The 25,401-nt window shown below is 37.2% G+C and overlaps 1 protein-coding gene across 4 annotated transcripts in view; it reads right to left on the minus strand.

The window, feature by feature from the left end:
* The window catches only part of COL8A1 (collagen type VIII alpha 1 chain), a 156,061-nt gene that overhangs the window by 100,986 nt on the left and 29,674 nt on the right, over positions 1 to 25,401 (minus strand). For 2 of the 4 annotated variants that reach the window (XM_082460415.1, XM_082460417.1), the window contains exon 2: positions 17,908 to 17,962. The exons of the other annotated variants lie outside the window; for them this stretch is intronic. The gene's annotated coding sequence lies outside the window, so the exon portion shown is untranslated. The remainder of the gene's footprint in view (positions 1 to 17,907; positions 17,963 to 25,401) is intronic. 4 annotated transcript variants of the gene reach the window in all.

Raw genomic sequence — 25,401 nt, forward strand, 5'->3', positions numbered from 1 at the left:
GTTAGGAAATGGGAACTGAGGAGTTTTGGTGATTTGTTTAATGTCAGAAAGGCAGTAGAGGCAGGTGGGACTCAAATGGTCTTTCTCTGACTTGGCGACCACTGGTCCGCCTGCTGGTAGGTGGCTCCATGGTATCTGGACTTTCAGAGCTGGGCAGTTATAGAGCTGGGCCCAGGTCACTGTGGTGATCCTGCTGAGCACGTATATAGCAGGAGTGCCCTGCATGCGGCCCAGTCAGCTGGCACCCAACGTTCTCCTTTTAAGACTTTTTTTCTGCCTCTGGGCCTTGGGAGACCTCCTCTTGAAACTTCACTCTTCTTATTACTCTGGGGGAGGGAAGGTATTTCTCTGGCTCCTGGCTGTAGTATAACCCTCTCCCCAGGGTCCCCTGGTTCTTACTTCTTAGACCCTTTTATGGATTTACACTCTCTGAAATCTACTTTTTTAAATTGAAGTATAGTTGATTTACAAAGTTGTGTTAGTTTTAGGTGTATAGCAAAGTGATTCAGATATATATATAGTCTTCAGATTCTTTTCCTTTATAGGTTATTAGAAGATATTGAATATAATTCCCTGTGCTATACAGTAGGTTCTTGTTGGTTATCTATTTTATGTATGTACCTGTTAACCCCAAACTCCCAACTTATCCCTTTTGCCCCCCTTTCCTTTTTGGTAACCATAAGTTTGTTTTTGAAGTCTGTGAGTCTATTTCTGTTTTAAATAAGTTCATTTGTATCATTTTTTTAGATTCCACATATAAATGATATCATATGATATTTCTCTTTCTCTGTCTTACTTCACTTAATATTATCATCTCTAGGTCCATCTGAAATCTATTGAATAAACTAACATGAAGTGAAATGAATGATTAACTACTTCATTGTTCTCTTTTCTTAATTTTCACATATTGTAAAAAGGTTAGTACTAAATTGAATAAGGTGCACCACCAATATTACATAATATTGTGGTAAATTCTATTAAAAGTTGAGTGCAGGTCTTTGGTCAAAAACGTTAACCCTTGATTCTACTATTGTTTTGAGGATGCATTTAAACTATTGTTTAAATTTATTTTGCTTTGTTTGGGAAATTTTAGGCTCCATTTAGGGCTACATGGTTGTGAAATTTTCAAAAGTAACTACCTTTGGGAGATTTCTGTTCCAGGGTTTGATAAAGAATAGCAATAATATTAAAATATTTATTAGAGGCAAAATTATTTTCTGTAATATTGAAAACAAAAAGACAAAAATAAAAATGCTTGGGACTTCCCTGGTGGTGCAGTGGTTAAGAATCCGCCTGCCAATGCAGGGGACACAGGTTCGAGCCCTGGTCCAGGAAGATCCCATATGCCGCAGAGCAACTAAGCCCGTGTGCCACAACTACTGAGCCTGCGCTCTAGAGCGCGTGAGCCACAACTACTGAGCCCACACACCACAACTACTGAAATCTAAGGCCTGTGCTTCGCAACAAGAGAAGCCACTGCAATGAGAAGCACATGCACTGCAACAAAGAGTAGCCCACGTTCGCCACAACTAGAGAAAGCCCACGTGCAGCAATGAAGACCCAACGCAGCCAAAAATAAATAAATTAAATAAATAAATTTATATATAAAAAAAAATGCTTGTATGGTTGAAAAGGTTGCCATGTCCCCGGCTAAGTACATCACGTGGGTCAGGTAGCCTGACTATTTTATCCATATTTTTTTAATCACAGAAAATTGCCTTGGTGGATGAATTAGCACTCTCATTACGAACTTATTTATTACCATATTACAGACTTAAATAAGCAAAATCAACATGACCTGGCCATAGGCTTTTAGTATCCAGAGATAAATTCTACATGTTTGGATTGAAAATAAAATTTTTTACTCTATGTGGAAAGCCATCAGAAGAATTATAGATGGAAAACCAAGACAGGAGAGTTTTTTAAGACTTGAAAATTCTACAACATAGAGAAAAGGGGAGAAAAATGTATAGTGACATAGGGTATGGTATAGACGGTACAGGGAAGGGTTGGTCTCATTTCTTTTCTTCATACTGATACAGTTTTATTTTGCAGATTTTTAAGTTCATGAGGAAGCGAGAAAGAAAACTTAGCAAAGATGGAAATAATGTACTAATTTCTTATTCAGTAGAATATGACTAAGTATTATTTCATGGTTATGCATATAAAATACAATTCAAAATGAAAGATTGAAATGTGTGGCATTTGAAAGATATTCATAGTTTAGACACACCATGGGTATAAAAAATTCTTATTCTTTCTTCTTACCACTTTTGATGATAGTAAGACGGTGTTAAGGTGCATCCCTTTCCGTCAGCCTTTTATGCTGTATATTATATTATTTGCATTTGTCTTCTTACTGATTGAGCTTTCAGTGTAGTTGACTGACATCATTTTTTCCTTAGAGTTTTTATTACATTAAGAATAAATGTATTTATTCCTTAGAGTGAGACATTAAACTAGTATATTAACGTTTTTTCAAAGATGGTAAAATTTGCAAAATACTCAGAAATATTTTCTTTATGAATAGCATAATTCAGCTGTAGGTATTACTGGAGAAACTGGAAAAACAAATTATTGCCTTTTAGTCTTCCCTTCCTTTTGTAGCTACACCAAGAAATAGGATGACAATACAGTCCAAAAATATTTCCATTTCTTTTAAGAGTGAGACCTTGAGGTCCACTTGAATTCTTACACCGTCTCCCCTTCCCAGAACCTTTTTAAATTTTGGCAACTTTTTGCAATTAGGTAATGGAAGCGTAATTCCTGTGCAGAAGCTTATTCTACAAAGTGCCAAGTTCAGATATTATAAAGAAAATACCCTACTCTACCTTAGGAAATGATTCTATCATTAAAATAATACTGACAATTCACAGATAGCAATGGGAAGTGGGTTGTTGAGATCTGAAAACTCTCCATTTCAGTAGGAGAAAGATGTACAACTGGTTTAAACCAAATGACAAACTCTCATTAACAAAAAAAACCCCAAACAAACAACTACCCATTCAATAATGCTTTATGTCTACTGGTCTATCTTTTCACAGCTTTTGGGCTCAGATGCTTATAAATGATCAACCGTGTGCCACCCCACTCCTTTAGGAAGGCAAGCAGAGAGAGGCACTTGAATCTGAATCCTGACTCTAACTTAGTAGCTGGACAGTACTGGGCAGTTTGTATAACCTCTCTGAAGCCCTATTTCTACAGATATGAAATGGGAATAATGACCTTTGCCTTCCAGGATTGTTTTTAGGATTACAGATAGTGTATATAAAATGTCTAGTGCAATCGTATTCACCCAGAAGGTGCTCAATGCACAGTGATTAAACTTGAGAAGACAGCACTTCCTGTAAACTCATACTCTAAGTGTGGTCCCCATGGCATGTTTGGCTTACATCACCTGATACTGAAAGCCTGAGTGAATGCAGGACACTCTGAGATTTCAGACCTGACGACATCGTGGTAGGGTCCCAGAACCTGAACCTGACTATTCTGAAGAGGTTACTTAGTGAATCCACTTAAAAAATTTAGCTCATTTCAGGTCTCGGCCCCCAAACCTGGTTTCATGAAATGTTTGACTTTTCAGCCTACTCTTCTGATCATATAGAGGCAAAGTCACGGACTCTCCTAGTCAACATTCACAGCACTTTGGCTTGGCTGAGAGAACCCAATGATGTAAAAACAAAATGTTTGCAACATGACAATATTGGGTTAAATAGCTGGACTCTTCTTTTTACATGAGCTTATTTGAGGCACAGTCAGGGTAACTGGAATCATATGATTGGAAGGATTCCTGAGGGTTCGTTTGGAATCACTGCATCACTGAAGCTCAGGCTGGAAGAAATCATGTGGTCCTATCCACCTGCTTCCCAGCAGGACCACCCACACTCCCTTTCACAAACCAGAATTTGTCCTATCCCTTAAGAGCTGCTGAGAAGGGAGTTCTGGAGGTTTTAAACAATCACGAAAGACGCTTATGTATTGTGCCTAGTTATAGCTCTTCCCACATCTAAATAAAGCAAAAAAGAATTGCCGTTTTCAATGAATGTCTATCAATCTTAGTATATGAAGTAAGGTTAAATTTATATTTTCTCTCCTATGATTTTATTCTCCTTTTTCCGACCAGGAATATTTATTTATTTAACAAATATTTTATGAGTGCCTACAATATGCTAGGCTCAGGGCTTGGTATGATTTTGGTAAATATGGAAAGGAGCAAAGGATAAACTTTGTCTTCTAGAATCCAGAGTCTCACTGGGGAGAAAGACACGTGAAAGATAATTAAAATACGATAAGCACTATAATAGAGGTATGAAAAATTCTATGAAAGTACAAAGGAGAAAACAAATAATTTAAAAAGCTGGTGCTTTTTCTCTCTGGACTTTTTCTGGAAAACTCATCCTTCATTCAGAAGATAACAATTCTCTATTCTTTCTTTCTGCACTTAGAAGCATATTTCACAAAACATAACGTCAGAAAGTTCTTCCTCTGTAGCCTGAGTCCCTGGTGCAGAAGGGAGAGTGGGAGGGGAACTGGTGCTGACTGAGTGGTAACCACAGCCAGCAGGAGGTAGTTAGTATTTTTCTCATTTTCGAGATTTTATTCACCACTGAATTTCTGGTGTAATAGGTGCTTCAATGAATAGCGTTAAATAAGTGAAAGAGGAAACAGCATCAGAGAGGTTAAGTGACATGCCTGAAATCACAAAGCTGGTAAGTTCTTATATGTTCTGTGCCCTTTACACAACTCTAAGCCACTTAAACCTTTTCCAATGATTTCAGAGAGGATGGAGATGGAGAATATCAGATTATATTTCTTTGTATTAAGGGTCTTCCTACACTTGAAGGTCAAATCCAATAGCTTCCCTTTCTTGTTGCATAGCCATTGCATCAATCCTAATGGTGAAAAGAGCTGGCTCTGGAGTCCAACTCTTTGGGTTCAAATCCCAGCTCCTCTGCTTGCTAGCTACTTCACAAACGGTAGCCTTCCCATTGATGAAATGAGAACAACAATAACGTTTCTCTCATAGAGCTGCTGTACTGACGAAAGGAGATAACCAATATAAAGTGCTTAGTGTGGAGCCTGAATATAGAAGCCCTTAATACACATGGGCTAATATCTGTCTCAAGTGGCAAAATATCCTTGAGAGGCAGTGACAGTCTCCCTTAGTGACCTGTTTCAGAGACCCAACCAGGAAATTCTTCTTTGCATCTAACCCAAAGCGTCACTTTTTGCTGTAATTGAAGGCCATTTCCTCGGGTTCTAGTCTCTGAGGAAATTCAGAGCAGCTGGTCTTTCATATTCTTGATGACTTTTATTAAGCCAGCCACACTTTAGAGTTTTTGTTTCTAGACTAAATACACCCCCCAGTCAGAAAGTCTTTCTACATAAATCTTTTTTTTTTTTCTTCCGTCTAATATTTCAGTCTTCTTTGGACCCTTAAGGAACAAGGCCATTGGTGTAAAAGTTTTACAGATGGAAAATATAAGAGATTTTTCTTTGAAAATAGAGTCTACAATTGCTGACCTAGAGTTATTGGAAACTCTTAGCCAGGGATATGTGATGAAACAGTTGCTAATGAAATAACTCAGGGATGAAAATTTCCCTGGATATTAAAAATACACACCAATCCATGTTTATGTATATTTTATCTACAGTAATTCATCTTGTAAATGTGTAATGTGTTGGCCTATTTTTCTTACTGTGTCAAATAGAGATTCTGACTTGGCCATTGCCATGCCAGAAACAGACTGAACCTTTTCTACAAATATAAACTGATTTGCAAAAAGAATAGAATAATTCTGGAAAGACCTGTTGAGATAATTTATCTCACGTCTCATGACCATACACCAAGTTAGTGGGAGTGAAGTATTCTGACTTCAAGCCTCTTTATTTGATATCAAGAACTGCCTTTTATGTTGATTTCAATAAACAAATAGGCTACTATTGATATATGAAATGAAATTGCCTAATAATGACCTGAAACTATGTCATAGAAAGACAGAGGAAGACTTTCCGTAATGTTTTGAACAAATATAATTTTCCCATTTTCTGGGGTTATAAAGAGCAGATAGTAATAAAATCCTACAAAGAATATAAGTGGGAAGGTTGCTCTCTCATTCTCCTTTTCTTTGTTATTATACAAATGTCACTTCCTATGTGTCCAGCTTCTATCTGGATTGAACACAGAAAAGGGCAGTTGGTAGTAATATTATTTCATATTCTTAAACTGATCTCCCTTGGCTTTTACAATTACCTAATGTCTGTTTTTAAGCACGTTTTAGACTTAGAAGATTGCAACCTTGGCTCAGAAAGGAGCAGTCTTATTCCTCAGGCTATTTTCTTAAGCTCTGAAAGCTTTAGTGAAATAATGCATTATTATGTCACATATGGTGCTCATCTCAGATGACTGCTAGAAGCTGCTGAGTTCTATATCCGTAAGAGATATCCATATGTGGTTAGAGTGAGTTTGTGTGTCAACATTTATATGGAGATAGACTTCCTGTGCTTTTCATCCCTCAGTATTTGGAACACTTTATTTGTAGTGGGAGAAAGAAAAATCTAAACATATCTTTAAGTATAGGACACTCAAGTGAGTCCTAAGGAGCTGGTTTTTGAATAAATTATCCTGTGTTTCCTAATGTGAAAAACACTCTCCAGTGGATTTTTGTTATTAAAATGTTCTCTTTCCCAATGAGCGCTCCTCAAAATTATAATTACTAGTAACTGTTTTGATGGAGAATTTGAACAGTTCTGCTACTTTTTTTTTATATATAGATTTAATTAATTAATTAATTTATTTATTTATTGGCTGCGTTGGGTTTTCGTAGCTGCGCGCGGGCTTTCTCTAGTGCGGAGAGCGGGGGCTACTCTTCGTTGCAGTGCGCGGGCTTCTCATTGTGGTGGCTTCTCTTGCTGTGCAGCACAGGCTCTAGGTGCACAGGCTTCAGTAGTTGCGGCTCGCGGGCTCTAGAGCGCAGGCTCATTAGTTGTGGCGCATGGACTTATTTGCTCCGCGGCATGTGGGATCCTCCCGGACCAGGGCTCAAACCCGTGTCCCCTGCATTGGCAGGCGGATTCTTAGCCACTGCACCACCAGGGAAGCCCATGCTACATTATTTTTAAGCACACAAAGGGAGGAGTGAAAATAGTCTTGAGAGGCAATCTAGTTGCAAAAACAACAACAACAACAACAAGACACCCAGAACAATGGATAACTAGTTTACTGTATGAGAGAACTTCTGGATACTCAACGTTCTGACTTTACCTGGTGTCAAATCTTATATTCTAGATGAGCGTAGTGCTGGTAACATATCCTCCTATTGCAAAAGTGTAAAATGACTCCTCTTCCATATTTACCATAGTCTTCCCTTTCTTAAAAGCCTCCTCTAGGCCAATGAGAAAAATTTCATCACAGGCACTTATGTTACATGATGTATCGAGTCCAAGTCATAATGGCAAAATAATGATTGAAAAACAACCCAGCAGTTGTTTGAGAATATCACCGGCCAGTGACTCAGTCCCCAACATTTCAGACAAATTGTTTTGGGAATTATATGGCCTCAAGGAGAGAAAGGCAAACTTGTTCACCCACATGTTGCGGGGAAGCCAGGAAGTTGGTAATTTGTTCCCCTGTATAAAGGTGTTCCACCCACACCTACCCACAAGTGGGAGTGAGCAATGGGGCTTTTGGCCTAAAGGGTGGAGTCACACTTGTCCCCCTCATTTCCTTGTAAGGATGTTGGGGAGACCAATGAGATCATGTCTGTGAAGTAGATTGACTGGAATGTGCTCATGTTGTCCAATGTAAATTATGCCAATAAGAATTTTATTTTTTAATTTCCCATTTCTTTTCTCACAACTCTGACAAACCATTGGCAACCTGTGCAAATTGTCCCCTGTCCTTAAGTTCAAGTCCCTCTGCTAGCACACCCTGGGTAATTCATTTTTGGTCTGTGTGTAAGTGGCCAAATCTTAGCTCTTTGTCCTGCAGAACCTTCCCATAGACAGCTAGATCTGTTCTGAGTGAGGAACTGTACAGAAAAGTACAAAGGAAGACTTGTAGTCGGCCATGCTGTCTAGAAAATTTATCATAAAATCACATAATATTGAGTTCTCTAGACTTTGCCTGAGATGGTATTCAGAAATCCTCTATTCAAAACTGCTTCTTTAGACACCTTGTATATTTTCATGTGATATAAGATGTTCTGCATGAGGAAGCTATCTGATTACATGCTTTTAAGAGAGCCGGAAAGACCTTTGACCATTATATATTAATTTATTTCCTTTTGGTACTCTCCCTCTAAAACATAAAACCAATTTAAAACCAGTGATTTCAATGGAAATTTTCCTAAAGTCCATTTTTATTTTCTGATGTTATCAGGGAATCACTGGTGAATATTCAAATAGCTGTGATATCCTGCTTTTAAGAAATGTAGCAGCTAACAAAAGAGAGAAAGAGGAAGAAAGATTTGAGGATTGGTTTTAGAAAATTACTATCAATTTAGTTATATTTACATGGATTTTGGATCTATTTTTTTAGCACTTGTCCCATCAGATTATTACTCTTAAAACAGTAATTTCTTGATGTCTATTCTCTAAATTCCTTTGCACATACCTGATAAGCTAATGTTTTAAATACTATTGTAAATGATGTCTTTTTAAAAGTTTCATTTTCTATTTGTTTAATGTTTGCATATAGAAGTTAATCGTTTTTTGGATATTGGACCTTGTATCCAATGGGCTTGATATATGCATTTATTAATTCTAATAATGAAAAACAAAAATTGTATTTTTCCCTTTCCTATTCTTATGCCTTTTATTTCTGTTTCTTGTCTTGTGCATTCACTGGGACCTCCAGTATAATTAGAACAAAAATGGTGATAGAGGGCATCCTTGCCTTGTTCCAAAAGTCATGAGTAAGGAAAATGTTTGTTGTAGGACTTCTGTAAGTACACTATCAGATTTTAAAAGTCCCCTTGGTTTGCTAAGTACTTTTATTATCAATGGGTGTTGAATTTTATCAAATGCTTTTTGAAGCTATTACATTTATTATGCGATTTTCTCTTTTTTTCTGTAAATGTGGTGAATTCATTGATTGATTTTTGAATCATAAACCATCCTTGCATTCCTGAAAAAAGTCCATTTGGTCATGCTAAGGTTGTTTATGATTTTTGCATCTATGTGTCTGCTATTTTTCTTTCTTGTAATGTCCTTGTAAGGTTCTGCTGGGCTGTTAAATAATAGAAAAGTGTCTCTTGTCCCTTTTTTCTACTGTCTGGAAGTATTTGGTTTAGATTAATGTTATTTATTCTTTAAATTCTGAGATAATTCACTGGTGAAACTATCTGGAAAGTAGAGTTTTCTTTGTGGGAAGGTTTATAAAAATAGGTTTAATTTCTTTCATAATATCAGACAATTCAGGTTTTCTATTTTTTTTGTGTCAGCCTGGTAATAATTTCATATAAATAGTCATATTTACTGGCATAAAGTGTTTCATAATATCTTTTAATAATCTTTTAAATGTTAGCTGATAGTTTACAATGCTATTTCTACAACCAGTAATAATGCCAAATACAATGATCAATTCTTGAAGTTTGCCAAGCCATTTCCTATTATCACAAAAATTTACGCAATTAAATGAGGTGAAATAATACTGACATGAATCGCACACTCTTTTTTATCTCTGTGACATCAAATGTTTACATTAATATGAAAGTACTTCTTCAGCCACAGGGGGAATCAAATGCTAGTTATACTTGTTTTTGGAGACTTGTGGCTTGTATAACCTGAGGCATACTGCCAATAGCTCATAAATATCACCTTTCAGTTGCCTTTTGTTCTTGAGATTATTCCAAGGATGTGTTGGTAAATGCATAGATTCCCTAAATGAAAAGTGTGATGTTCAGTGGGGATGATAAGGAAAGTTTTTAACTAAAATATTTCTGGTGTCAGTTATTTCAACTTCAAGCAGCATAGGCTAGTAATTCTGTCACAAAATTAAGCAGGTTTAGCTTCATTAGTTACTGACTGGGTGACTTGGGTGAGTAACCTAAGTATCTTGTAGTACTCTTTTCCAGGATATGAATTGGAGTTGACATGATTTTCCCTTTGTGTATCACTGATGCTCACAGCAAATAATGAAATATTGTATGTAGTGCCTTATGCTCCAGGGAACATCCAGAAAGAAGATCTTAGCCTATGAAGTTGATGGGAGCAGTTCTGATCTTTGATAATTTTTCTCTGGGCCAAAACTAAAGCAGGAAAGGTAGCAATGGAAAAAGATCTCTGAGGAACTTCAAAATGTCACTTGACCTTGGCTATAGCTCTTTATGCCATTGTGAAGCATCAAATGGAACTGTTCCAGAAACTGATGGTGGAAGCACACTCTTCCTTAGACTGTGAATGGAATGATAAAATCAGAAAGAATAACCAAACAAAAAGATTTTCTCTAATTATTCCTAGACTGCCTTTGTAAGAAAGTGAATTTTGAGCTGGGAGGGACTGTAGAGGTCATTGAGTCTGATGCCCTAACATTCCCCTAAAAAAAAAAAACTGAGCCCTCAAAGATTAAGTGACACCTATTGTAGAGAAACTAGTGCTACAGATGTGTCTTGCTTTAAGGAAAACCAGATTCCAAAATTCTAAATGTGAAAACAGATAAACTAAAGGGTCATTATTACTTTACAAAGGACTTTTATTATTCAGTAAGTAACCCGCTGAGCATTTATTAAGCAGCAAATTCCCGGTGAATTCAAGAAGTGATTTAACTTGCAAACACTTGATTTTCATGCAGTTTCAGCAACACATTTGTTGAGGGAAGCAAGGTACGCTAATATTCTTTCTGTGACTGGCCAGTGTGAGTTCAGTCATTTACCTGGGTGTTTGCCAAGGCACACATGACTAGGGACAATTTATGGCATTTTCCCAGGTGGTGAGGTATGTGGATGTTGTTGCTTTTACTGAACAAAATGTGGAGCCTGTGCTGTACAAGCCAGAATAGAGAGGGTGGTCCATGAGCTAGGGATGGAGGGCCTTTCAAGTCTGAGGCATTGGCAGGATATTGCTTTCCTTCTTGTCAGCCACACCTTCAAGACTTTTTAAATGGATACAGCACATTTTATCACAAAGGTATATTAAAAATGGAACAGAAGTTGGGTGGAGTAGCAATACCACAGTTGAAAACCTTCACCTCCAAGTTGACAGGGTGGAGTGAGTAAGGCACCCCTTGCCATGCCTGTTTATCTTGGCTCACAGTACCAGCAGGGGAGTGTGAGGGCCCCCTCTGGCCACTAAACTGAAGTGTTCTTCTTTTGCCTCAACTCCCTCCATTCCCAAGGGGTTTCCTGTCAACAGTCTCAACAAAGGGTTTTGATAGAAAAAAGGAAGGGTTATGTGGGTTCATTACCTTTAAGGCATCCATTCATGAAAAAAAGCAAGTGATCATGAAAAGAGATAGCATTAAGGATAGATTGTTTTAAATATGCTTCAAGATATTGTGCCTTGAGACTTTTCCATAAAACTATGAAACCATTAGGCTAGGTTATGGTTAGAAACACTCTCTTAGAGATGCCTGTGCAAAAAGCCTCATGGAAATTTGAAATATAACAATAATAATTAACATACATCGAGGGCTGTTCTAAATGCTCTCTCTATATTAATTCATTTAATCTTTATAACACACTATGTAGTAGGCACTATTATCATCATCATCATCATCATCATCATCATCATCATCATCATCATCATCATCATCCCTATTGCCCAGACGTGGAAGGTGAGGTACACAGAGGTTAAAAAGCTTGCCCACAGTTGCACACTTAGTAGTAAGTGGTGGAGGCTGGATTCAAACTCAACCAGTCTGACTGGGAATCTTAACACCTATGCTCTGCTCTGCGACTTCTTTAAAACTGAACATAAGATAGATTTTAAAAGAAATACCTGAAAATCAACAGTTGTCTCAGAATCAGAATAAGAGTGAAACAAAGGCAGGAAAATAAAATTATAATGAAAAACAAAAAAATTTTTTTCTCCTCAGGTAGTGTTGTATAAAATTTACTTTCGTGTAAATGTTAAGGACAAATAATAGAGAAACTTTAATTTAATAAATAATAAACTCAAGTTATTTATACCAAAGGCAAAAAATTGTTTTAAAAACTGTTATAAAGAAATATAAAATGATTTAGGCAAATTCATGGGTGGTGGTAGTCTCATAATAGATTTTGAAGGCAACGAGGGTGTCTCTAATAACTGAATCTGAAAATTCACTCAGCCTTTTTTTCACTAGAAAATTCAAGGAATTTTACTCTTTAATCAAGGAGGGCAACCAAGCCCTTCTCCCTCAATTTTTGGTGCCAAAGTACGTGATACTAAACTATGTGTTGCCCATTCAATAACCAGATGTAGTAATTTTGATGGACTTATGACCTTGTACCATTTTTCACTATAAAGCGTTTCTTAAATGTTAAAAGAAAAAAAGTCCACCAGAAATGGAAGCGTCAACAGAAGTGAAAGTTTGATCGTTCAAAGAAGTGAATCTGTTTCTTACTTGTAAAGCACTACCTTTATAAGATATCTAGCTACAAAAATCCTCCGATTTATTTATTTCCGCATCAAAATTGATTTCTGGGAAGGTTGGCTGACTAAGCAGATGTAGGAAGCATATCTTCTAACTCGAAATATGTAGTAATGCCAGCTATAATATAAATTAAAAAATATTAGCTACAAAGCTAAGTTCAAAAGCCAGAAAGGGAAATCTTTTAAGTAGCAGGAAATAGAGGGAGCTTAAATCATTGTAATGAGTGGTGGTTGATGCCATGTGGGCCAAGGGTATTAGCATGGTTATATGCTTTAGAAGCTAATGTCTAAAGCACTTTGTACAATGGGGAAATATATTTGGGAATAGCCTGTCTAATTCATACAAGGAGGTAGAAGTCCAGAGTCAGGCTTGGGATATAGCATGGGGATATGGCTTGGAAACAGATCATCCTCCCTGGCCATGGTGGAAATTGGAAGTCCAAATCTAGGCTTCTTGTGGGACCTGAGTTTGAATAACCCAAGTAGTGCAGAAACACAACTAGAGTCTAACCCAAGAGATGGGTTAAACAAAACCTAGATAAACTGAAGGCATAAGGAAAGCACTCAGAATGAAGACCAGAGAGATAAAGAGATGGAAAATATCAGAGAAGTTAAGAAAATATGGAAGACAGGAAAGAGTAGTTCCAATACACATCTAATGGAAGTACAAAAATCTTCCCTATAAATCAAAGTAATAGTTATTTTTTATATAAAAGAAGAAGCAATGTCACCTACATATAAGAAATTTAGATATTGAAGCTAATTATTAGAAAAATGCAAATCAAAGCTACAATGAGGTACCACCTCACACTGGTCAGAATGGCCATCATTAAAAATCTACAAATAACATATGCTGGCGAGGGTGTGGAGAAAAGGGAACCCTCCTACACTGTTGGTGGGAATGTAAATTGGTACAGCCACTGAGGAAAACAGTATGGAGCTTCCTTAAAAAACTATAAATACAGTTGCCATATGATCCAGCAATCCCACTCCTGGGCATATACCAAGAGCAAACTCTAATTTGAAAAGATACATGCACCCCTATGTTCATCGCAGCACTATTTACAATAGCCACGATGTGGAAGCAACCTAAATGTCCATTGACAGATGAATGGATAAAGAAGACGTGGTATGTATACACAATGGAATACTATTCAGCCATAAGAAAGAATGAAATAACGCCATTTGCAGTAACACGGATGGACCTAGAGATTATCATATGAAGTGAAGTAAGTCAGAAAGAGAAAGACAAATACCATATGATATTACTTATGTGTGGAATCTAAACTATGACACAAATGAACTTATTTACAAAACAGAAACAGACTCACAGATATAGAAAAAAAATTTAATATATAAATTAAATATATAAATTTAAATTTTATAATATATATAATAGTATATCTGTACTGTAGCAGATACAGTAGTATATAAAATAGATGAACAATAAGGTCCTACTGTATAGCACAGGGAACTATATTCAATATCCTGTAATAAGCCATAATGGAAAAGAATACGAAAAAGAATATGTATATATATGTATAACTTAGTCACTTTGCTGTACACCTGCAATGAACATAACATTGTAAATCAACTATGCTTCAATTAAAAAAAAAGAAATTTAGATATTGAAATAGAGAATAGGTTTTCTACCTCTCTTTTCAATAGCTCTTCTGGAAATGTGGAAGTTTAATTAATTTTTCCTGCTCTGAGCTGTGGAGACTCCCTATGGATTAGTTTTCTGACTGCTTCTGTGGAGCCCTTCAGGTATCAACAGTTCCAGATTACTTGTGTCTTTTCTCTTTAAGAGATCTCAGGCTCTAAAGTGGATAACTCCATATAATTCAATTAGGATGTTCTATAGAGAAGACCATCAAATGAATAGCCAAAGTTCCCAAAGTCCTGCTTTTTACTTTTGTAGCAGATTTGGGAGAGATGGTCTAGATAATTGAGTACTTACTCCTCTTAAAACTTGGTGTACTTAATCAAGAGTTTTAACTTTTCTACTTTAAAACATCCTCTCATCAAAGAAATTAAAAAATGTTTCTGAACTGTAAAGCATCTGAAGAATTGTCTTTTCTATAATACTCTCAAAGAAGGTTTTGATATCACATACATCTTAATTATTACCTCTACTTTTTCATATTTAAAAAATAATTTTACTCCTATTCCTTTTAAATCATCTTCCTTCCCCCTGATTCATGCTCCATATTCTTTTTTATTTTTTCATTTTTTACTTTATATTGGAGTATAGTTGATTAACAATGTTCTGTTAGTTTCAGGTGTTCAGCAAAGTGATTCAGTTATACATATACATGTATCTATTCTTTTCCAGATTCTTTTCCCATTTAGGTTATTACACAATATTGAGCAGAGTTCCCTGTGCTATGCAGTAGGTCCTTGTTGGTTATCTATTTTCAATATATTAATACATGCTCCATATTCTTTAAAATGTTTTTCCTCAAGGATTTTGGTTGCAGATTTGTAGAGAATTGATAAAAAGGAATTACACATTTTAAACACCCCCTCCCCACCAGTCACACAGACTCAGACACACAGACACACACACACACTCACACACACACACACACAACAGGAGAGACTGGGTGTGCCACACTGAGAAGTAAAGAAGGCAAACAATCCAGCATCTCCAGAGGCATTGAAAAGAGGGTATCTTCACTGATAGATTTAACAGTCCCCTGCTTTCTCTCCAAAAGCTGGCTCCAAGTGGGTTTACCCATAAGCATGGGACAACAGGATGACTAAATCTGACTAACGTTAGGCTAACTTTATATGAATGAAAGAATCGTAAATGTGTAGTTCCATTCAACGCATTTCAGGCAATCATACCTGACATGCAACAAGAGATATGACGATTATTACTCAAATTCCTCTTTGGTTCAAAAACTTCCTAAAATGGTTATGACTTAAAATATATATATATATAATTTTAGGTAACTGCTGCTAATGTCAGAGTGATAGTACCTTGGCTTTTTTTTAACCTCATTTGGAAAATAACCTCTTCAGCTGAAATATAAAACGTGTATATTTCAGACCGAGGAAAAAAAATGCTAAGCCTGATATAAATATGTGAACTATAAGCCATCTCTTTTTTGGATCCTAGAGGTCATGTATTGTTTTTGAGTCAGAAATTGTATAGCAGTTTGGTAAGTTCAAGAAAAAGACTCTGGAAAACTTTTTTTCCTTTGGAATGAAGTGAAAGAATTAGTTGCAAAAATTCCATTATTACCTTATATGTCTGTAAAGCTTTTTTGTTTGTTTGTTTGTTTCCCCAAAGAGCTGGCTGGTATCACACCATAGCATTCCCCTTTTATTTTCACTTCTATGAATAGAAATTAGAATTGAAATCTAACTTTCTGTTTCTTTTCCAGTAGGTTCTGGCTGTCTCTAGAATTCTTTTTACTGTAAAACATACTTTTCTTCTATCTCTCTCCCAGCACTTCTAATTTTATCTTTCCTATTTTTCTTAAAGATATGGAGGTTGACTTATGTGGTTACTGTTTGGGGTATGAGAGTGGAAGCTCATTTCACGTGCTACAAAGACATTTCATTAATTTGTTCAACATTTATTGAATATCTACCATGTGCTAGGCTTAATGTCTCTGAGCCTTAGTTGTTCCATCTGGAGTCTTCAACTTTAAAATTTGCTGATCCTAAGCAAAAAGCATCCTTCCCAATTATTTAATATTGTGCCATTCCAACTTACCTACAAAGACATGAAAAATGTACTTTTTAATGCCTCTATGCATTTATAGGCCCTACTTCTGCCTGGAATGACCATCTTTCCTTCTTCATTGATCTGACGACCCCTCATCCTTTAAAGTTCAACTCAAATGATAGCCCAGCCTCCTTAGTCTGGTTTAGATCCTATCTCCTGTACTCGCACTGTCCCTGGGCCTTTCTCTTTCACAACATTTGTCATGTTTTACTGTAAAATTCTGTGGTGGATAAACTTTAAGATGGCCCCCAATTATCCCTGCCTCCATCCTGTTAGCAGATTCTCACTGTTGCCTTTTTGACTTACACACTTTGATAAAAGAAGCAACCATGTTGGGGAGGTGCACGTGGCAAGGTATCGAGGATGGCCTTCAGACAAAAGCCAGCAAGACACTGAGGACCTCAGTCTGACAGACCACAAGGAACTAAATCCTGCCAACAACCACATGGGCTTGAAAACATATCCTTCTCCAGTGGAGCTTTCAGATAAGACCTCAGCTCTGACTGATGCCTTGATTGAAACTTTGTAAGAGATCCTGAAGCAGAGGATCCAGCTAAAATACTCAATTTCTGACCCGCTGAAGTTGTGAGATAATAAATGTAAATTTGTTAAGCTACTAAGTGTGTAAGTTATTTTTTACACAAAAATTTACTTATCAATTTATTTACTTTACTCTCCCATTGGATTATAAGATTCTTCAGACTGAACACCCTGTCTTTTTCACTTTTGAATCATCAAAACCTAACACTACACCTGGCACAGAATAGCTAGTTAAATATTTTTTGAATAGTGTAGTAGTGAAGCAGGCTCATGTCAGCTTTCCACTACTAACTTTGCGATCCACATTTCATTCAAGTTCGAGACTCAGGTTTTCTATGTGAAAAATTAGACGGTCAGACTTAATATAGCTCGGTTCAACTCAAGCAGTTTCCATATCTCAGTTTTTCTCTTTAAAAGTAAGTGTCAATGATATGTGTGAGACCATATTATATTTTAGTAGATGACTTGATCTTCAGTGGATTTTTATATTCTGGTATATTTTTAACTGTGATGTGCAAAAAGTAATTATAGCAAGAATAGTGTATCTTTGACTTTTAGAAATGAAGACTCGCCTTAAAAAAAACCCCAAAGGATTAAATAGTGAGAACACAAAAACTGGATGAACCCATGAAAAATTGAAATCAGTTTTATAAAGGGCATTTGATGACATGTTGCATGACATTTAGCAGCTTTCTTAATTAAGTGGACTAAAAAACAGATAACACAATTTTAGACAGGAATTGCTTTTTCCATGCTGACAGGAAACCTTTGTTTTGTTTTAGCCAGATGTTTTGTTTTAGCTTTGCCAAAGTGAAAAAAAAGGTCTACAAATTCTCATTCATTTCTATCTTTTTTAAAATTTGCTGTATTATCTTCTCAAATGTTTCTTTCTTTCACTGAGTGTTTAGCTGATAGGAAAATGATGATTCAATTCTTCAAAGACTGATGGACAAGACATTTTTCATTTTCTAGGCCAGCACATATGGAGAAGATAATTCTTATTAAGCACATTAGATAATTCTTGATGAAATCAGTTAACTGTCAGTTGGACCTACCTTTCCTTCCTCTCCACCCTCTTCCTTAAGTGTTATTTCTCCAAGTCCAGAAAACCTAGGCACAGATGATATTGAAATTTTGTTATTTTAAAGAAGAGTAGAAGATGAATACTTTCCTTTTACATAAGACTTGTACTCTTCATCTGTCCATCTATTTTTACTCTGTACAGACACCCCTTAAAACACTGATTGCAAGAAGGAATTAACATTCCTTGTGGTGTCTCAATACAATATTTTTATATCTCCCCTTAAGCACATCCTGTCCTATTATTTCCCACCAGAAGAAAGGGATAAGAAACAATGATCAAATTCACTCTGAAGTACGGACAATAAATTAGAATTGAAGGGAGCCACACCAGACAGAGAAAAACTCTTTTTCCCAATATTAAGCAATAGGTGGTCTTCTAAGGAAGGCTGTATCATGTCTATTTGAGGGAGTCTTTAAAAAAAGAAAAAAACGTTTGTTTAGGTAGAATATTTTTGGAAGAAAAAGAAGATGAAGCTACCTGATAGTTCTTTTTTCTCCACCATTCACAATACAAAAGTAGTTACAAAATATTGAGGTATACTATTTTTTATTCTATATAAAGCCAGGAATAATAATTTACCAATAATGCCTCTTGCAATGACATGAAATAGTTCCATGGCTCAGAACATAGAACCTGAAGGAATAGTTTAGGGCTCTCAGAACTCACTTAGTTGATAGCATATTACAGCAATTAGAATTAGGGCTTTAGAACTAAAGAAATGAGGGTTTGGATTCAGGTTCTATCTTTGACTGGCCAAGCCACATGTTATGCAAATTACTTAACCTTCTGAATCTGTTTCTTCATCTACAAAATGCAGATTATAATTCCTTTTATATAGAGTTATTTTGAATACAAAATAAAATAGTAACATGACAAATGCTCTCCATAGAACCGGGTACAGAATAGACAATAAATGGACAATACATTAGCCTGGCCTTAAACTGACAGATGAGGAAAATGAAGATTAGAGGTTAAGACCTCCCAAAGGATGTATGGTTAATTACAGAACTTTTGCTGGAAGAAAGGAGATTTCTTCCATAAACTGCAAGTTTTGTTTTACATCTATTCTTCAATTAAATTGCCATAGTATTTGTTTGAGAAAAGTAGATGTCTCTTATTACTGAGAGAGCAAGGAAAGTACAGAGAGGGAAACTGGTTTATATAATGATGGGAAACAAGTTTCAATGGAAAGTTGAAACCAATAAAATTAGATTAATCCACCCTTCCCAATAACTTTCCACACTGATCTGAATTTTTGTTCCCTGAATGCATATATTACAGAGGGATGCAACTAATGTGTTAACTGAAGATCCAAGAAAGCTGGTGAAGCTGTGAATGTGAAAGCAAAACCATATAGACCACCCGACTTTTTCTGAGTTGTGGCAGAGAGAAAACTCAGTGTCAAGACGCACAATATGAATCGAATCTCAAGGAGGAGGATTCCTAAGCATCTGCGATTTGTGGCAAAATATATCTGTTTTGGCACTCTGGTGACATTAGGTTTCAGTAGCCAATGAGACATTTTGAAGCCCAAGATGCTTGCAGCAAACAGAGATAAAAGACTGTCTCATTATCAAATGTTTCTGTTTTAAATTTCTCCCTAAGCATGTATTTAATTAAAAAAATATTGTCCCTGCTCTTTCTTCATATGGGAGATTTTCTGATGATTGGAGCATCCGGGGAACCCCAGCCCTGAATCCTGTAAACGTTTGGAGCGGGGTTTAGAAATTCCTGCATGGGTCTGAAGTCTCTGTGGTTCCAACAGGATTTGTAACGTTGATACCCACAAGTTTTTTTCAGCAGCTTTCAGGTTGAAGTTTAGAATTTCTGGTCAACATCTCAAGTACCTCATCCTGTATTAAGAATTTAATAAATATCTATTGAATGTCTCCGTAACTGCTTACAGAACAAGGCGTATACCAGGCCTGGAGAGAGGTGTAAATGTAAAAGATAGACAGTCATTTTTGTAGCAGAAATAACAGGATGTTGATAGGACTTTTCTTGTTGCATTGAAGTCGATGTGTAGGGTCCCAGTTGGAAACAAAAAGGTGGTAAATCTAAAAAGACTCACCAGTTTCTCCTCACACCTCAATGTGGCTTTACTGAGAGAGACCCCCGAAGTGCCAGCCCCAAGGCAACCATACTTAACACTCCTTATTCCTCCCCCCCCACCCACCCAACTCTATCTGAGAAAGTATAAGAAGATGGGAAGTGTTGGGGACTGAGAACATCAGCCTGTGCGGTAGAGCGCATTCATGGCGAGAAGCTCTTCCTGGGGGAAGGAGGGAAATGGTGGGTGCTTTCCACTCCTCAAAGCCAAGTGAGAGGCTGGGGCCAGAAAGGTGGGGGGCTTCAAGAACCTCTCTTATAAAAGTTGAGAATTCCTGCAGGAAGGGAAGCCTGGCACCCTGGATTTCTAATCTGAGAGATGGGAATACCGAGGAGGACGAAAGGACATGGAATGGCTCCCATTTCCATTTTCGGTGGTGAGGATGTGTTAGTTTCTTGGGATTCAGGTGGACTTCATAGAAGGTACCTGTTACCCAGCAAAGATGCTTTAATCAATAGAAAAAGCACTTCAACTATAGGAGGTTAAGTTAAAAAAAGTTGGTCCATTTCTTCTCCCTCCTCCTACCCCAACACTTCAAAAGCTAGGCCTCCATAAAGGGGAGTGAGAAAAGGGTGTTAAAACCAGAGCTGGGTCATGCCAGCATCCATAGCTGGGAAGAAGAGTGGAAGAGCAGAGACAGAGAAAGAAAGATTTGCACTGGATTTGAGGTTGAAGTTTTAAACTGGATTGAGCCTTTCATTGCTGAAAGTGACCAGGAAGTTACAGAATCTAGCCAAGATGTCGTCAAAGGATAAAGATGATTCAGAAGAGCCAGTCTGAGAGCTGCCATTGGAGAAAAATAACCTTGTTACAGTCATTCATTCAATAATAGTAGTTGAGGGCCTATGTTGTGCCTGGCACCGCTCCAGGCCTTGGGGAGACACAAGGTAGGGAACAAAATAAAGACCCTGCTCTTTGGAGCTTACATTCAAGTGGGATAAAACAAATAATAAATAACAAACAGACAATAGTATAGTGGCACATTGGATTCTACATAACCACATCCTTTCTATGGTGGGAGGATGTACTTATTCATTCAGTGTGATAGAATTCTACATAGATCCCATGGATAGACTCAGGTCTGAGGTTGCTGCTATATGCAGTGAATATTTGGTAATTATAGGTAGGTCTTTTTATTTTGGAGCCTCCAAATCAATGAACTGTGATGAAATGTCCATTGTATGCAGAAAATCGCGGTACAGGAATTTATAGAATTGAGGCAGGATTAGGAAAAAAACTTAACCAATTGTTTTTTCTTAGATGCATGAGGAAATTTTAAAAAATTGTCTGTATTTTTAAAAATTCCAAAGAAGGGGCTTCCCTGGTGGTGCAGTGGTTGAGAATCTGCCTGCCAATGCAGGGGACACGGGTTCGAGGCCTGGTCTGGGAAGATCCCACATGCCGCGGAGCAATTAGGCCCGTGAGCCACAACTACTGAGCCTGAGCGTCTGGAGCCTGTGCTCCACAACTAGAGAGGCCACGATAGTGAGAGGCCCGCGCACAGCGATGAAGAGTGGCCCCCGCTTGCCACAACTAGAGAAAGCCCTCACACAGAAACGAAGACCCAGCACAACCAAAAAAAAAAAAAAAAAAAAAAATCCAAAGAAACCTGGCTTCAATAAGGGATACAGGTATATCCTTGTCTGTGGGAAAAAAGCCTCATCATCTCCATCCCTTTTTTATCAAGCTTGTTTCCTCTAGTGTAGATTTTCCATGGAAAAAAATGACAGAGGGCATTTCTGGAAAATAAGATGTCAAAGAGTCAGACATCAGCTTACATTGGGATTTAGTAAATTTGTAGAGCTTATTGCAGTGACAAGACAAAACAAAATATTACCACTACTACTTTGATCAGAATTCCTTTTAAAAAATGTTACAAAACACAACCGTATATTTGCTTGAGCTCTGCAGGTCAACGTAGAGAAGCCTTATGGGGACAGGAAACAAGAATTCTGAGGGGACTTAGAGAAACCAGAGCCCTATCGTCTTGTCATGTGCTGTGCCTGAGGAAACTAGCAAATGCGCCCTCCAAAGACTTTCAGAATGTCATATAGACTTTCAAAGGGAAACTTTGTGTTTGATGTACTGGTTCGTAACAGTGAGGAGTGCTGTAATGGATGTTGACTCTGATGAGAAAGGAATAAGTGTTTCTCATTATGTTCAGGCCTTGCGATCAAATATCTGACCCCTTTTACACCTGAACTTGGCAGAGCGGATTCTGCTACGTTGAGTGAAAACATGGCACCATCCAGGAAGTTGGAAGAATGCCTCCCAGTCAGAGATGCCATTGTTTCTCTTCATTGGGCAGCTGAACAACAGGGGCTTGGTTACTCGCTGCCTGAGCCTTGCCTCTCCCCAGCAACCACAGACCCAAATGAAAGACAGAATTCTTGGAAAGCCAGTAGTGGGCAAAATTACCTAACTCATGATTTCAAAGCTGAGCTGATGCAATTCTGTGAAAAGAAGTCTTTGGAAAACTTTAAGTCTGAGTTAGGGGCCCCTAATTCAGAGAACTGGAATCCCTTGAGCACACTGCAATTCCTTTACCAAAACACATTCCATATTGTCTTGTAATTACGTGTTTTCTTGCCCTCATTCAGCTGAATAGGGACCTTGTTTATTCTGCTGATCAATGAGTCCCCAGGGCCTGCTATAGTCCTGACTCACAGTGGGTACTTAATAATTACTTCCTGATTGAATGGAGGAATGAAGAAAAGCTCTGAAAGACTGACGTAGGTTTGTGGGGTTCAACTCTGTTATATGGGTCTGCAGTGGAAGCTGTCCTTCCCACAGTAATAGCAAAGGGTGGCATAGACATTTTGCAGAGGCAGAGTGGAAGAATCAGGCCACCTGATTATATAACAGATCATCTACATGCTATCCTTCAAGCACACAGTTCAGATCAATGGCCTCTGTGTTCAGATCTTTGTCTAGGAGAAGCGATGGTTGGCTATTTTTAGGCTCGGTCAAATTTTGTTGTGACATAAAACATGAATGTATAAGCCAGATAGGAATAAACATAGACCAAGGGACTGCATATCTGGAATTTACAGAAACATTTAAAGATGAAAATGCAAATGCCAGTACAGTTAAGAACCTAAGGACACATAGCCAGCTAGTGCCGGAAATGGAGCTCCTTCTGGCTCTCTGGACTCCAAGTACAGTGCTATTTCCACTCTGCCGCTGACTCATAAGCCCCTTTTGGGGGGAACATATGAAATATTACTGTTTCGCATTTTGATAGCTGAAAAGTATTCCAACAATTTTGGATCACCTAATTGTTGTAGTTCCCACTTCTCTTCAAGGCAACCTAACTATCTACCTTGATGATCACCTATAAGGTGCCTTAAAAGCTTATAAGTTGCTTGCTTAAATTTGCAGTAGTTACACATGCCTGTTGAACATTTTTCAATCAATTCAAAAGTGTGGAGATTAAAAGAATAAATACTGCCCACCCACCCTCCTCACTCCCCACCATTTTCCAGAGGGTAACCCCAGTTAGCAGTTTGATGTGTACCATTCACTCCTTTATATATTCATATATGCATCTACCCACTTACATACACATATGCATATGTACATGTGTATAGCTTTTCTAGTAAGAAAAAAACAAGGTCCTTGTTATGGGTTGAATTGTGTCCCCCAAAATTCATATATTGAACTCCTAACCCCCAATACCTTAGAATGTGACCGTATTTAGAAATAAGTTTGCTGCAGATGTAATTAGTTAAGGTGAGGTCATACAGGAGTAGGGTGGGCCCCTAATCCAATATGACTGGTGTCCTTATGAAAAAGGGAAATTTGGACATAGGGATAAACCTGCACACAGGGAGAATACTACATGAAGATGAAGGGAGAGATTCAGGTAATGCATTGTCTAAAAGAGAAGGAACACTAAAAATTGCCAGTAAACCGTCAGAAACTAGTAGAGAGGCATGAAACATATTCTTCCTCACAGTCCTCTGAAGGAGCTAACTTTTCTGACATCTTGGTCTTAGCCTTCTGGCCTCCAGAACTGTGAGACAATACATTTCTACTGTTCTAAGTCATCTAGTTTGTAGTACTTTGTTATGGCAACTCTAGCAAACTAATACAGTCAATATAAGCATGTGGCTCTGAAAATTGCTTTTTGACTCAAAACATAGATCCTGGACATCCTTCTAAGTTAATAACTTTATATATACAACATTTTTCAGTGGTTGCATGGAGTTCTATTCAATAGCTGTTTTCCATTTGAAGGATTTGCATGTTTTCTGTTTTTCATGATTACTGTAACACCATTATTCTTTTTAAAAAAAATTGTGGTAAAATACACATAACATAAAATTTACCATCTTAACCACTTTTAACTGTACAGGTCAGTAGTGTTAAGTACATTCATATTGTTGTGACAATCTCCAGAACTCTCTTCATCTTGCAAAACTCTCATTCTATACCCACTAAATAATAACTCACCATTCTGTCCTCCCCTCAGCCCCTGACAACCACCATTCTATTTTCTGTCTCTATGAATTTGACTACTTAGGTATCTATTTAGGTACATAAATGGAATCATACAATATTTGTCTTTTTGTGACTGACTTGTTTCACTTAGCATAATGTCCTCAAGTTTCATCTATGTTGTAGCATGTGTCAGAATTTCCTTCCTTTTTAAGACTGAATAATATTCCATTATATGTTTATACCACATTTTGTTTATCCATTCATCCTTCCATCAGTGGACATGGGTTGTTTTCACCTTTTGGCTATTGTGAATAAAGTGCTGCTATGTAACAAACATGAATGTAAACATATATATATTTGAGACTGTGCTTTCAATTATTTTGGGTATATACTCAGAGGTGGAATTTTCTGGGTCATATGGTAATTCTATTTTAAATTTTTTGAGGAACTGCCATACTGTTTTCCATAGTAGCGACACCATTTTTCATTCTCACCAACGGTTCACAGGGTTCCAATTTCTCCACATCCTCACCAACATTTCTTATTTTCTGTTTTTTTTTAATAGTTAGCCATGTTAATGAGTGTGAGATGGTATCTCACTGTGGTTTTGATTTGCATTTCCTTAATGATTAGTGGTGCTGAGCATCTTTGTCATGTATTTGTTGGCTATTTGGGCATCTTCTTTGGAGAAATGTCTATTCAATCCTATGCCCATTTTAAAATTGGGTTGTTTACTTTTTGTTGTTGAGTTGTAGGAGTTCTCTGGATATTAACCCCCTTATCAACCATATGATTTGCAAATACTCTCTCCCATTCCAAATGTTGCCTTGTCACTCTGTTGATTTTTGTCCTTTGATGAATATCATCATTCTTATATCTTAAAACAAACATGTGAGTATATCTGTAGGATAG

The sequence above is a fragment of the Balaenoptera physalus genome, assembly GCF_965194825.1.
Source record: "Balaenoptera physalus genome assembly, chromosome: 4".
NCBI classification, from domain to species: Eukaryota; Metazoa; Chordata; class Mammalia; order Artiodactyla; family Balaenopteridae; genus Balaenoptera; species Balaenoptera physalus.